Raw genomic sequence first — 13,986 nt, 5'->3', positions numbered from 1 at the left:
CAAAAACATGTTTAACAAGAAAAAAGTGAACACTAGACGCAGGAGTATGGGCAGTATTCCTTACAGAATCTACCACCACCTGTGAAGGTGGAGCAGCTCCCCCAAGATCAAAGGACTTGTGCTCTGAATTCTGGTGAAGGTTGTATTGTAAATGGGAGAGGGAAAATCCAACCACTAAGAATAGCGATGGCAATGAGCAAGCTCACCTGTGACTTTGACTCTCTTTGCTCAATAGTCATGTCCTTTTTCTGGGCACTTGCCCCAGAGTAGGTGCTGTCTCCAGGAGGTGGATCTAAGAGAAGAAAAGAAAGCCCCCTTTGCTTTCCACCCCTCAAAATCAGGAGCTCTAATATTTTTTCACCAAAAGTGACCACAGAGGGAAATCAGAAAGATCTGCGAGTGCACAAAACTGGAGAAAAAAACTGGGGTCGTCCTGGACAAGGGCCCCACTCTTTGTGGCTATGTAGTTTTCCAGAAGCAAAACTCTGGAGGGCATGCGACTCCATCAGCAGCAGGGACTCACTGAGCCTCACCAAGTGGCAGGCACCAACAGCCTTACACTGTTCAATCCCACAGAGTCAGCTGGCATTGCTCCATTCCATTTTGTAGAAATGGAAAACTGAGGACAGAATGCACCACTTCACAAAGCCAGTGAAAATGGTACCAGGATTTCGGTCCCTGAGCATCTACTCTAATCTCACTGTGCACCTTGCAATTTTTCTCCAAAATTTCCACCCAAATTCCTCTGCCTCCTGTAGAGGAATCGATTCCCAGATTTTAGAGAAAGCTGTTCCATAAAAGAAAAACAGTAGCTTTCCAATGGAGGGAAGGGGATCAGGCACAGAAACCAAAAGACCTGGGTACTAATCCTGATTGTGCCATCAGAGAGCCAGCACCTCTCTCCTCAGTGAGACTGGTCACGACGCCCGCCACTGCAAGTGCTGAAGCCATAGGGAAGAAACTCATTTTCTCACACGTTCCACTGAGTCCCGCAGCAAACCAAACAGCAGCAGGACACAGCAGGGTAGGGTAGGGCTGGGCAGGTACTGTGGACAGACCTGGGAAATCAGGAGACGGGCCTGCTGCAAACTCGGGATAAGTGCACAACCTGACACATCTGAGGCGATGTCGCGGGATGGCTAGCGGGGACTGGTGACAGGTCCTGGGGTGTCGCCCTGATCAAAAAAGCTTCTCCACACACCTTAAGGGCCACTTCCCCACTCCAGACGCAGCATTCTCCCGAGGCCCCGATCCGCTTCCCACCGTCCTCTGCTGCTTACCTCCCCTGGCCTGGGGCACCCGGGGCGACACCTCGCGGGACAGGGCTCCGCAAGCTGGAGGCTCCGGAACCGCCCCGTCCGCCAGCAGCCTGGCGTGGGAATCTAGTCCGCGACCGATCTCAGACCCTTGAATAGCGCACCCAGCCGCGGACACTCCGAGGCCCCAAAGGTCTACAAGGCCAGAGCAGGGTGGAACAGGATTGGCCGCTAGTTCGTCTGGGAAATGTAGTCCACTCGAGACTCCAGGATTCTGGGAAGTGTAGTTCTCCGCATTTGAGCGGTAATGCCGGGGCTGAAACTATCTGGTGCCCGGGCTGAAACTATCTGGTGCCCAGACCCCAGTTGAGGGCTCCCTTTAGTAGAGCTGGGCTTTGCTGACGCCCTCCATGAGCAATGTGGAATCTTGGATTCCAGGAAGTGTCAAGTTCATCTAAGTCAGTGTCTAGTACTCTTCTTTTGTGTGAATGCTGGAACATAATTATACAGCATTTTAGAGGAAAATCCAAAGAAGAAAACTCTTGGAGGTATCTGGGACGATTTGGTAGATTGAATAGGATAGACTGGGCAGGTGGGAATGGAGCAAAGATTCTGAGGTGGTGAGGGAAGTAGGAAATGAAAGGCTTGGACTCAGGTACTGAGAAGCCATCAGATGACTTTATTTTCAAGTAAATTTTTGTTTCCAATTACAAAACCCCGCGCAATGGCACATGGCTTTGTTCCTAGCTACTCCGGAGAGAGAGGCAGGAGGATCGCCAGTTCCAGGCCAGCAGGAGCAACATAGTAAACTACATCAGGCTTTTTAAAAAAACTATTTGCAAACCCTCATAAATTAATCCATGCATAATTCCCTCCTTGTGGAAATTGCAGCTCTATTAGGGCAGTATATAGTAGTAATAATGGATACCAAATTATAGCTGACTCATAATTCTTAGTATCATCTAGAACTGGTATTTTTCTTAATGTTATCTGAGAATGTGCAGGATCAAATTCAGCAGAGGTCGAATTAACTGTTTCTATACTGTTAGGGTAATACAGAAACAGTTCCCCAAAGGAGGGTTGTCCCCTTTTAGTTGGTGAAATGATGTTGAGGAGGAGAGGTACACACATGTACAGTTACAGAAGAAGAGACAAGATCTGTAGATGTTCGGAGAGGCTGTGGCTCACACCAATTAAGTTAGGGTAGTTGTCATTCTCTAGACTTGATAATTAAGTTCTTCTGAGCTCCTCTACTTGCAGGAGCAGATGTCAAATAGGAAGAGTCAAGGATTTGTGTACAACATGTATTTATTGCTCTCAACCACACACAATTATCTTATAACTGGTTTTCTAGGTAAAAAAGCTCTTCCTTACATATCGAATATGTGAATACATGGTCACATGAAATATATATGATTTAGAAATAGTAAACTAAATCAGGCTTTTTTTTTAAAGCTGTTTGCAAATATCTATTATGTTCCAGAAAAAATCCAAAACAAGGCACTCTTAGAAGTACAGAATAGAATGGTAGTTTCAGCGCTTGGGCAAGGGGGAAATGGAGAGATGTTGCTCAAAAGGTACAACATTTCAGATATGAAGAATAAATAATCTCTGATCACATATCATGCATTAGGGTGACTATAATAACAACACTGTACTATATACTTGATATGTACTAAGACAGTAGATCTTAACTGTCTGACCAAAGAAAAGAAAGGAAGAAAGAGAGAAAGAAAAGAAAGGAAGGAAGAATTACATAGGGCATAAGGTGATGGCTACACTAATTTGCTTAACAAGGGCAAACATTTCACCATGTATACATATTTCAAAACAGCTAGTTGTATACTTTAAATATATATAATTTTATTTGTCAATTATACCTCAAAAAATCCAGAGAATAAAATAAAATATTTTAGAGATATTCGAAAGAAAGCCAAGAGGACATTTTCATGGATTTAGAAAGTGAATAGAGGGCTGGAAATGAAGCTCAGCTGTAGAGCATTTGCCTAGCAGGTGTGAGGCCACAGACAACATGTCCATCATCTGAAATATTTGACATTTATTGATGTAAAAAAAAAAAAACACTTATCCTTTTTGTGTTAAACTAATAAGCAAAGACTTATTGGTAATTATTTCACAAGGAAAGAACATTTCCAGAAAATAAGACACAACATTTAACTACCACCTTTTACTTGTTTTATAACATTTTAAAAAATACTTCTTGGCATTCACATTACAATCACAATGCACATTTAAATAAGCATGTCAACTAAGTAAATGCTTGACTTTATTAATTTTGATTTTGCACACAGTAAAAACCCATGGGAATTTAACAATTACAGAAGAGTGTAACATACAGGTCATGTTACAGTACACAAGAGCTGGTCCTAGAGGGCCACTTCCATCCGAGTCAATGTAGTAGAGCATAAAAAATTTCTGCTATTCTTATAGGCTTCACATGACCACTCATACAGAGCTGCAAAGAAGACACAGTGTCACAGAAAGGCTGAGGGTATGTGACACTCTGAGTTGCTCATGAAGTGGGACTTTTCTCCCATGAGGCTCATACTGCATTGTTCTTTATCACATCTTCTCTAGGGTAGTGACCTTCCATCTCAATTATGCATCAGGAAGATTCAGAGGCACAGAGTGAAAGATTTGGGGATATCACTCTGAATCAGAATACTACACATCCTTATTTTCAAAATCAAGCAAACTAGACTTATTCTAGTCTAGTTGAAGGATCTCAAGTGCATTGGCTTAACCTGCCTAAATGCTGCCATTAACTAATTATGATTGATTTTTTAAAACTTTACTCACTGTTTACAACTTCTGCTCACTTAAAACAATTTATATGTAAGACATATTTTTTCAATGAGTTGAACTGTACACATCAACATCTCTTCATGCCATTTTTAAGTTCATTTTAAAAAGACATTGTCTTAAATGCTTTGCAAATGATTATCAAGAAAACTGAAATTAAAAAAAATATTGATGTCTCTTTTTAATTTTAATTTATTCTAATTCAGAATTGACTTTTTAAAATGTACAACAAATTATTTGCTATGAACAAGGCAAGTGATTAAATCTTCAGATAACTGATACTTAGTATAATTTTATATAAATAGTGAACCTATGACATTTCTTGTGTGGGTCACACATTCCCTTGATGGGAAAACCCTTTGAAAGCCTCAAATGCAGGCCATAGCTGCCAGGAAAGTAATGCAAAAGCATCATATGAGGTGTCCACACAGACAAACTTGAGTAGTTGTTATGCAAGGGAGACTAAGACAAGTGATCATAGTAGGACCAAGTATACAAATTTAGGCTGTTCCACAGTGACTGCACTCTCTCTGTATGTATATGTGAGTGTGTATACACACACACAAACACACACACAAATATATATATCCACAAACACATAAACATACATACATAATATGTATTTATATAATGCTGTGTACGTTTATATGTGTTCATATATGTATGTGTGCATATTATATATGTACATATATGTAACATATATATTGTGTATGTATGTGTGTATATCCCTCCTCATTTCAAATAGTTAAGAATGAACCGAGGATGTGTATGGAAATTATTTTTCTCTCATTTCACAGAATAAGAACAAAGAAATGTCTGCTTAGTTCAAGGATATTAAAAATAAATTGTTTATAAACATGGTCAAACGTCCAGTGTGTCAAATCAGAGGCCTTCAAATCAAGAGTGCAACTAGTAGCATCTCAAACTAATGGAAGTACAGACAACATGAATTATTTTCCCATCATGCTTAGATTTTGGACACTTACATTTGCATTTCTATAAATAAACAAACATACTAATAATGAAGAAAATACCCCATATTTGGGTTGGGGCTCAAATTAGAAGAATAAAGAAAGAGGAATAATGATTAGAAAAAATTAATGTAAATGAGAATGTGCATATACACTAAGTTTATACTTTGAACCCCAATCCTGTCCTTTACCCCCTCAAAAAATAATGGTGCTGGGCTGGAGTTGTGGCTTAGTGGTAGAGCACTCGCCTAGCATGTGTGAGGCACTGGGTTCAATTCTAAGCACCACATATAACTAAACAAAATAAAGTCAATTGACAACTAAAAAAAATAATAATGGTGCCATGTTCACTTGGTATTTATTTGGAAATATCCAACGTTTTTGGTATGCCCTTAGAAGAATTACAATGAAATTAATTCAGTAAATAAACCAAATAATGGGCCACAGAGAGAAGACCCTTTATATTTATCAATCAAGTTGTTTTTTCCTCATGTTACTTAAAATTATGTTTAGATCACAGCTACTGATAACAAACATATTTAGTAGGTATTTGCTTTGTCTAAGACACTTTCTAGTGTGATAGGACAGGCTGTAAGTAAAAGAAAGAATCTCAGTCCTAACTCTGCAACTGTGGCCAAACCTTTGGCTCAAGGTTTCCAAGATCAGATTCCAGTCCCTTTTAAATGAGGAGTTCTTTAGCAAATTCTTACCTAGCAATGTAAATTTAAATGGAGATACAAATGGAACTGATCACTAGATATGTAGGGGTATGAGTCACCTTCTTTAGCTTCTCTGTGGAACTTACACATCTGGAAACCCAGGGGTCTCATTTCAAACCCACACTAGCTCCCTAGGATTAAGTTCCTGAAAAGTTAGATTTATGAGAATCCATTCTTTGCATTATGTCTCACAGTTTATATGGAAATAAAATTAATTCACATGTAATAATTCCCCCCCCCCGAGTCCTAGGTATTAAACACAGGGCCTTCCACATGCTAAGAAAGTATCCCATCACTAAGCTATATCCCCAGTCCTTTATAGTTTTTATTTTGAGACAGGGTCTCACTAAATTGCTAAAGCTGTTGATCCGTTTCCAAGGCTGGCCTTGAATTTGCAGTCATCTTGTCTCATTCTCCCACAGGTGCGCACTAATGCTCCAGGGCCATAAAAGCATTTTTAATAGTATAATGCTTGTATTCCCTCAGCAGGAAGGACTGGAGGAGGCAGATATGAAATGCCATGCTCTTCAAAAGACAAAGGGACAGGAGAAGTGCTAAGGAGATAGGACTCCAGGAATGACCCCAAACTTAAAAAAAAAAAAAAAATCCTAAAATGAATAGAAACAAAAATAGTAATCAGGAAAACATGAGTATTTCAGGGGCTGTGTCAAATGCTTCTAGAAGCTAATAATTAGTGGCCAGTAAAGTAAAATATCAAGAACCATATTTCATGAGGACCATACTACCATCAATGCCCTTACAACCAAAATTAAAGATGATTTAAAAAGCAAAACCACAAAACAAAGCTTCTGATGAACACAGAAGCAAAAATCTATAACAAAATAACAGAGAACTGAATTCAATAAAACAATTAAATAGATAATACATCATGACTAAATGGGATTTATTCCTGGGTTACAAGGGTGGGTCAATATATTAAAATCAATTAATGTGATCAACTAAATAAACAGAACAAAAGATTAAAAATCAGTTGATTATATTAATAGACTCAGAGAAGGCATTTGAAAAAATTCAAGATCATTTCATGATAAAAACTTCAACAACTAAGAATAGAAGGATATTATCTTCACAAAATAAAAGCCATCCATAGAAAGCTAATGTTTTGAATGGTAAAAAATAAATAAATAAATAAAAATAAAAAATTCCTTGAAAATCAAAAACAAAGCAAGGGAGTCTTCCCCAGCCCCTAGGCCTCAAATACCAGTTTCCTCCATTGGCAGCAGCACCAGGTTGCTGTGGGTTTCTTGCAATCCTGCTTCCCAACCTCTGGGATGGTGCAGTGCAGGCTCTGGTGAGATATGGCTAGCTCATGTTGCGAGAAAGGCACAGGCCAGGAGAAGGAAGGTTTTCTGTATTTCACCTATGGCAGCAACTAAATGACAGAGAGGATCCATCTCCAAAACCATTTGGCCACTCTCTGCTTCATGACCCACCTGCAGAATTTTAAGCTTGACTTTGGCAATTACTAAGGCAAAATAAGTCAGAGGTGGCATGGGGGAAAAGGGAGGTTAAAAGTTGAATATATTTTGTAATAGAAGAGAAATTTTCAACTCAAGAAGGAAAGAACCTGTCAAATCTTTCTAATGACAAATCATGAGTATGCTTCCCCATCCCCACTATATATAAAAGTTATTTGCATAGGTGCAAAAGAAAATGGTTTGCCACTGGAGAAGCTAAAAGCAATAGAACAAGCCAGATGCAGTGGTACATGCCTGTAATCTCAATGACTCAGGAGACTCAAGCAGGAGGTTTGCGAGTTCAAAGCCAGCCTCAGCAAAGGCAAGGCTAAGAAATTCAGTGATACCCTGTCTCTACATTAAAAAATAAAATAAAATAAAATAGAACTCAGGATGTGACTTAGTGACTAAGTGCTCCTGAGTTAAATCCCTGGTACCCTCCCCCCCCACACACACACAAAAAAAAACAGCAATAGAACCAAATGACTATAAAGGAAAGGTCTCAGAAGAAATGGAAGACATTATCGAAAAGGCAGAACAAAAGATCTTTAGAATGTAACAGAATATATCCAAGAGTAAAAATATTCTATTTACTAATATAAATATTTTTAACATTTAAGAATAATGGTCTGCAATATCTTCATGTTTAATCTGTTTCAACAATGTTCTGAAGGGGTACTTCATTTGAGTGATTTTATATTTTCAGATTGTAAAAAGCATCTGGGTGAAGAGTTAGACAATTAAAAAGGGACTGTCTAGATCTAGAGTGACAAGTAGATGTATTCCTGAGGATACTTAAAGCTCTTCTTGGGTTGATCTTAAGTGTCCTCTTGCTCTGTGACAAGAATATATATATGCAGTTTGCTTGATTATAGGGCTGGAAAATTGCTCATCTCTATCTGGGATTTTTGTTTGTTTGTTTGTTTAATTAGTTTAATAAGAGTAAGCAACTACTGGCAAAATTGATAATAAAATTTTGGAAACTGGAGAAAAAAAGAACAAAGCAACAATGCCCACTCTCACCATTTGTAGTCAACATCTTAGTAAAAACCATAGTCAGCAATTAGGCAAGATAAGGAAATAAAAAGCATCCAAGTTGGAAAGGAAGAAGTAAAATTATCTCTTCTTCCAGGTGATATCTTAGATATAAAAATACTAAACATTTTAAAAATTAGAATTAGTGAAAAATACAGTGAAGTTTCAGGATAAAAAAATTAACACAAAAAAAAAAACAACTGTTGTGTTCCTAAGGAAACTCTATTAGTCAGCTTTCTGATACTGTGACAAAATACCAGAGATAATCAACTTATAAGGAGAAAAGATTTATTTTGTCTTAGATTTCAGAAGTTTCATTCTGTGGTTGCTTGGCTCTGTTGCCTTGTGCCTATCATGAGAAATTTCATCATGGTGGAAGCACATGACTAAGGAGGACTGTTCACCTCATGGCATATGGGAAACAGAGAGATAGAGGAAGCTGGAGTACCGTGCTCCCTCAATGTACCCCCAATGACCTAGCCTACTTTCAATAAGCCATATCTCTTGAAGGTTCCACTGCATCCCAATAGTACCACAGGCTGGGGATCAAGCCTTCAACACGTTGGCCCTTGGGGGACATTCAAGATTAAACCTATAGTTTTCCACCCCTAGGCCTCAAAGGCTCATGTGTTAGAAGCCAGGTTCTTAGATGCCCTTCAATAGATGAATGGATAAAAAAAATGTGGCATTTATACACAATGGAGTATTACTCTGCATTAAAAAATGACAAAATCATAGAATTTGCAGGGAAATGGATGGCATTAGAGCAGATTATGCTAAGTGAAGCTAGCCAATCCCTAAAAAACAAATGCCAAATGTCTTCTTTGATATAAGGAGAGTAACTAAGAACAGAGTAGGGACGAAGAGCAGGAGAAGAAGATTAACATTTAACAGGGATGAGAGGTGGGAGGGAAAGGGAGAGAGAAGGGAAATTGGATGGAAATGGAAGGAGACCCTCAGGGTTATACAGTGGAGGGGGTAGAGAGAGAGGAGGGGAGGGGAGGGGAGAGGAGGGGAGGGGGGATGGTGGAGGATGGGAAAGGCAGTGGAGCACAACAGACACTAGTATGGCAATATGTAAATCAATGGATGTGTAACTGATGTGATTCTGCAATCTGTGTATGGGGTGAAGGTGGGAGTTCATAACCCACTTGAATCAAAGCGTGGATTATGATATGTCAAGAAATTTGTAATGTTTTGAACAACCAACAATACAAAATTAAAAAAAAAAAGCTTCTCAAGGGAAGAGCTTAAACTAAAGACCTTCCTAGCTGGGCCATCAATTAAAAAAAAAAAAAAAAAAAAAAGAAGAAGCCTGGTTCTTAGCCTGTGGTTCTACTGCCTGGGGGTAGAACTTTTGGAAGGTGGGGCCTAGTGGAAGAAAGTTGAGTCACTGGGTGTATATTCTTGAAAGGGATATTGGGATCCTGGCCCCCTCTTTTATCCCTCTTTTCCAACTAGCTACCATGAGGCAAACAGGCTTCCTCTGCCATACCATCTAGCAGGATATATTTTGCTGCCTTAGACCAAACACATCAGGGTCCATTGACTGAGTTCAATACCTTGTAACCCACCGAAAAGGCAATAAAACCAAATGAATATAAAAGAAAGGTCTCAGAAGAAATGGAAGACATTAACTGAAACCTGTGAAACAATGAACCAAAATAAACGTTTTCTTCTTATAAATTGTATATTTTATAAGTGTATTGTCACCATAACAGAAAGATGACAGAGAAATTAAGAAAGCATTCTTATTTACAGTAACTTCAAGAAGAATAAAATACTGAGGATAAACTCAATGAAGGAGGTTAAAAAAACTTGAAGTATATAGAAAACTCCAAAACACAATAAAGTAAATAAGACAGGAATACATGTCATGTTCATGGATGGTATACAATTAACAATACTATTAAAATGGAAATGCAATACAAAGTCATATACAGACTTAATCCATTCTTTACCAAAATACCCATGGCCTTCTTAGTTGAAAGAGAAAAAAAAACAAAACTTAAATTTCACACAGAACAATAGAGAACCCTGTATAGCCAAAGGAATATTAAGAAAGATGGCAAACAGGCTTATGAAAGTGCTGTCAATATCACTAATTATCAGGGAAATGAAAATCAAAACAATGAGATATAACCTCACATTTGTTAGGATGGCTAATATCTAAACAAATAAATGTGTTGATGAAGATATGGAAAAAATGGAACCCTAAAGTGTTGGTGGGAATGTGAACTTATGCAGTCCCTAGGGAAATTTATGTGGAGGTTCTTACAAAAATGAAGAGTAAAACTACTAAATTATCTAGAAATCGCATTTCTGGGTATTTATTCAAAAGATTTGAAATAAGGATCTCAAAAGACTTTCCACTCCCATTTTTATTCTAGCGTTATTCACAATATAAACATCCATCAATGCATAACAATATAAACATCCATCAATGGATGAGTGGATATAGAAAACAACACACATACACTGAAATATTATTTAGCATTTGAAAAGGAAATCCTGCCATATGCAGAAGCATAGATGAATGAGGGGAACCATAGGGTAAATTAAATAAGTCATGTGCAGAAGGACAATTATTGCGTGATTCCACTTAGATGGGGTATCTAAAATAGTCAGACTCATAGAAGCAGAGAATAGAATAGTAGTTACCAGAGCCTGAGAGTAAACGAAAATGGAGAATAGCCATATAACTCATGTAAAATTTCAGTTACTAAAAATAAATAAGTTCTAGAGATCTGCTTTACAACATTAAACCTAGTTATTGCAAACTTAGAATTTGTTAAGAAAGTATACTCATGTTGAGTGTTCTTATCACCACAACAAATGTATTCAAAACTTAATGATTTTGTAACTTGCATCCATTTCATACATGTGTAAAAAATACATCAAACATAAAAATATAATTTATACATTTAGAATATATTTTAAAACTGAATCAATGATACAAATTGCATCTCTCTTCTCTACTAAGCACAAATTAGGACTTTCTTACCATAATGAGCACCTATGGTTTATGTTTCTTGGACAAATCAATGATATCCACTCCATAATAGAGATTTTCAAAACACCTGTGGAAACTTTTGTTGGCAACACCATTAATTTTCCATGCCCAGGAATCCTTCCAAAGCTGATGTTAGAAAAAAATGATATAAGTAATATTGTTTAATTATTTTCTGATTATCTGCCCAAAATATTAATGATTTACAGATACAATAATTGTCTTCAAATTTGCTTTGCATATTATATTGTCATATTGGTTTCAAATGCATTTTTAAGAGGCAGATTTACCATTGTCTTCATTATAGAGAGGCTCAATCCCTTTATTATAATTTCTAGTAATATGATTCTTGTCATTATTTTTAGATGAGAATATTATACCATTATTTCCATGGTTATCTGTATAACAGCTTATCCAAGTATATCATTACTAAAGGGGGGGGGCAATAAAACTCCATGTCCCTGGATGCCCCTATTAATTCCCAAAAACCTTGCCAAGTTAAGGGAACACTTAGAGCAAGCCTGGGCAGGAAAATCCACATATGTATTATCTTAAAAGACCTGGGCTTTCTCTTATGCACAATGAGAACTAAGAATAGTTTGTGCTATCTCTAGAAAGCTATTTTCTTTCATGTACACCAGGACAATTCTCCTTAGAATGCTGGTCAGATGAGCTAACTAATCAGCTAATGCTGATGATGTCACTGCTTCTGCAGTCTAAGATATAAAACTCATCTCTGAATAGAGACTGCCACAGATTGAGGGCACTGTGGAAAGAATATGTGTCAACAGTCCAGCTGGCACCACTGGTCAAAGTGGTGAATATAACAATATTGTGAACAAAGTAAGAATATAATTAGTCAAGTTCAAATGAAGTTCTCTAGCTTATTAGATGACAACATAATAATGAAACTCTGGTAATGAAGAATTTAAACAATTTCACATTTTAGCAGTACATATTCCTCTGTATATCACTGGTGGCATTAAAATAATTAAGGCTTGCTTTTACAGTTAGCCAGCAAGGAAATTTTTGTTCTGTACATGATTTTTCCAAGATTATTTTAGCCAAAGGTTTTTACCCTCATCTTCCATGTTGCCACTATGGTTCAGTAGTTAAATGATTAAGGCATCATAATCTTCTGGAGCATTAGCTGAACACTGATAGATAAGATGTGGCCCTGAATTTCTGACTGAACAGGTCTTAGATAGAACCTGAGAATTTTCATTTCAAACAAATTCCCTCCTGGTGTCCCTTTGCTTGAGCTGGTGATCATACTTTGAGATCCACCGCTTTAAACCATGAAAATTATGAAAATTTTATTGAGTAACCAAGACACAAAATAATGATTTTAAAACCCTTTTATCCTAATGCTTTTTTTCTGTAGAGAATCAGACGTGACTGCCAAGTCCTTGCAGATGAGAAGTTTGCTGTCATTGGTGGAGCTTGCCTGCAAATGGGATGTTCTGCCAAGTGAGCTAGGAGGGCTCTAAGAAAAATTTTTATCTGTTCTTAACAAAGAGCAGAGTTCAGAATGCTCCGGCCCAAGAGTAGATTAAGCCATGAGAAGCAGGTCACTTCTGATTAGTAAGTTACTTCTGTATACTAAGTTTAGCTAGCTTAAAGACCTGATTCATTGCTGTTGGAATGCTTTGTACACAATACTATAAAAAGACTGATGTATACAATAAAAGAGCTTCTGCTTCTGCTTCTTTGGCTTCTTCTGCTTGTTCTTCCTTGTTCATGCTGACCTGCGTGTGAGTTATTTGCGGCATTTTCTAATGTGATGTCTGAACCATTAACCATATATTAATCACCAAAATGTATCCTGTAAGGCAAAATTAAAATGGAAGTTGAAGATACTTTTAAGCTTACTGAGTGATCAAATAAGCATATACATACATGTCAAAGTGGGTATAACAAAAGTTCTTAATCACAGCGATTCCTGCAGTAGCCCTAGTAGTTTAAAATATTAAAGAATAATAATCTTAGCCTTAATTTCAGGGATTTAAAAACAATAGACAAAGCACTGCCATTCATAGACCCTCCAGCACCCTCCAGAGTGGTGCAAGGGTCGGGCAACGTCGCGCCCGGGACGCCCCAGGCTGAGTTTTTGGCCCCCACTTCCCGTGTCCAGAGTGTCTTTCATTCGATGCCTCACCCCTACCCCTACCCCCTTCCCCCAGCAGCGAAGTTGGGTTCACTTGTGCAACTGGAGCTATCCGTGGGGCGCCCCGAGGTTCCTGAGGAGGCAGGATTGCTTTGTGGATGCTCCAAGCAGAGAGAAGAAGGATGGCAGGGTCTTGGGGCCACTGAGCTGCACCTTGGCTGGGTACTGCTCCTGGGGGCCTCCTCTGGCGACAGCGCACTTCCTGCCTCAATGAAGCAGCTGCACCCTGTGCCATGGCCCCCTCTCAGCTGAGAAATCTAAATGCTTAGCAGGATTCCCCTAACCTAGGCCAGGCCTAGCCTCCTTAGCACCGCTGACGCCCTTTGGGCAGCACGGCCCCCTCATTTCATGGACTCCATCTGTTGTAGAGCTAAACTGTGAAGCCCAAGTACTGAGTGGTTGCTCCTCCCCACCCACTTCGGCTAGCCCCAGGGCCACCGTGGGGGGCACCCAACCCACTTCTGCTCTCTGCACACTCCAGCTCCCCAGGGGAAACGCTGTCCTTGGAAAAGTGACCCCTGCCCAAG

At 38.6% G+C, this 13,986-nt stretch overlaps 1 pseudogene; it reads left to right on the top strand.

Annotated features, from left to right (window-relative positions):
* Nucleotides 1-7,088: 7,088 nt before the first annotated feature.
* LOC114092813 (gamma-glutamylcyclotransferase pseudogene) lies at nt 7,089-12,782 on the top strand (annotated as a pseudogene).
* The last annotated feature ends 1,204 nt before the right edge of the window (nt 12,783-13,986 follow it).

Source organism: Marmota flaviventris, chromosome 7 (genome assembly GCF_047511675.1).
Source record: "Marmota flaviventris isolate mMarFla1 chromosome 7, mMarFla1.hap1, whole genome shotgun sequence".
Lineage (NCBI taxonomy): Eukaryota > Metazoa > Chordata > Mammalia > Rodentia > Sciuridae > Marmota > Marmota flaviventris.
This window is presented reverse-complemented; position numbering and strand designations above follow the sequence as displayed.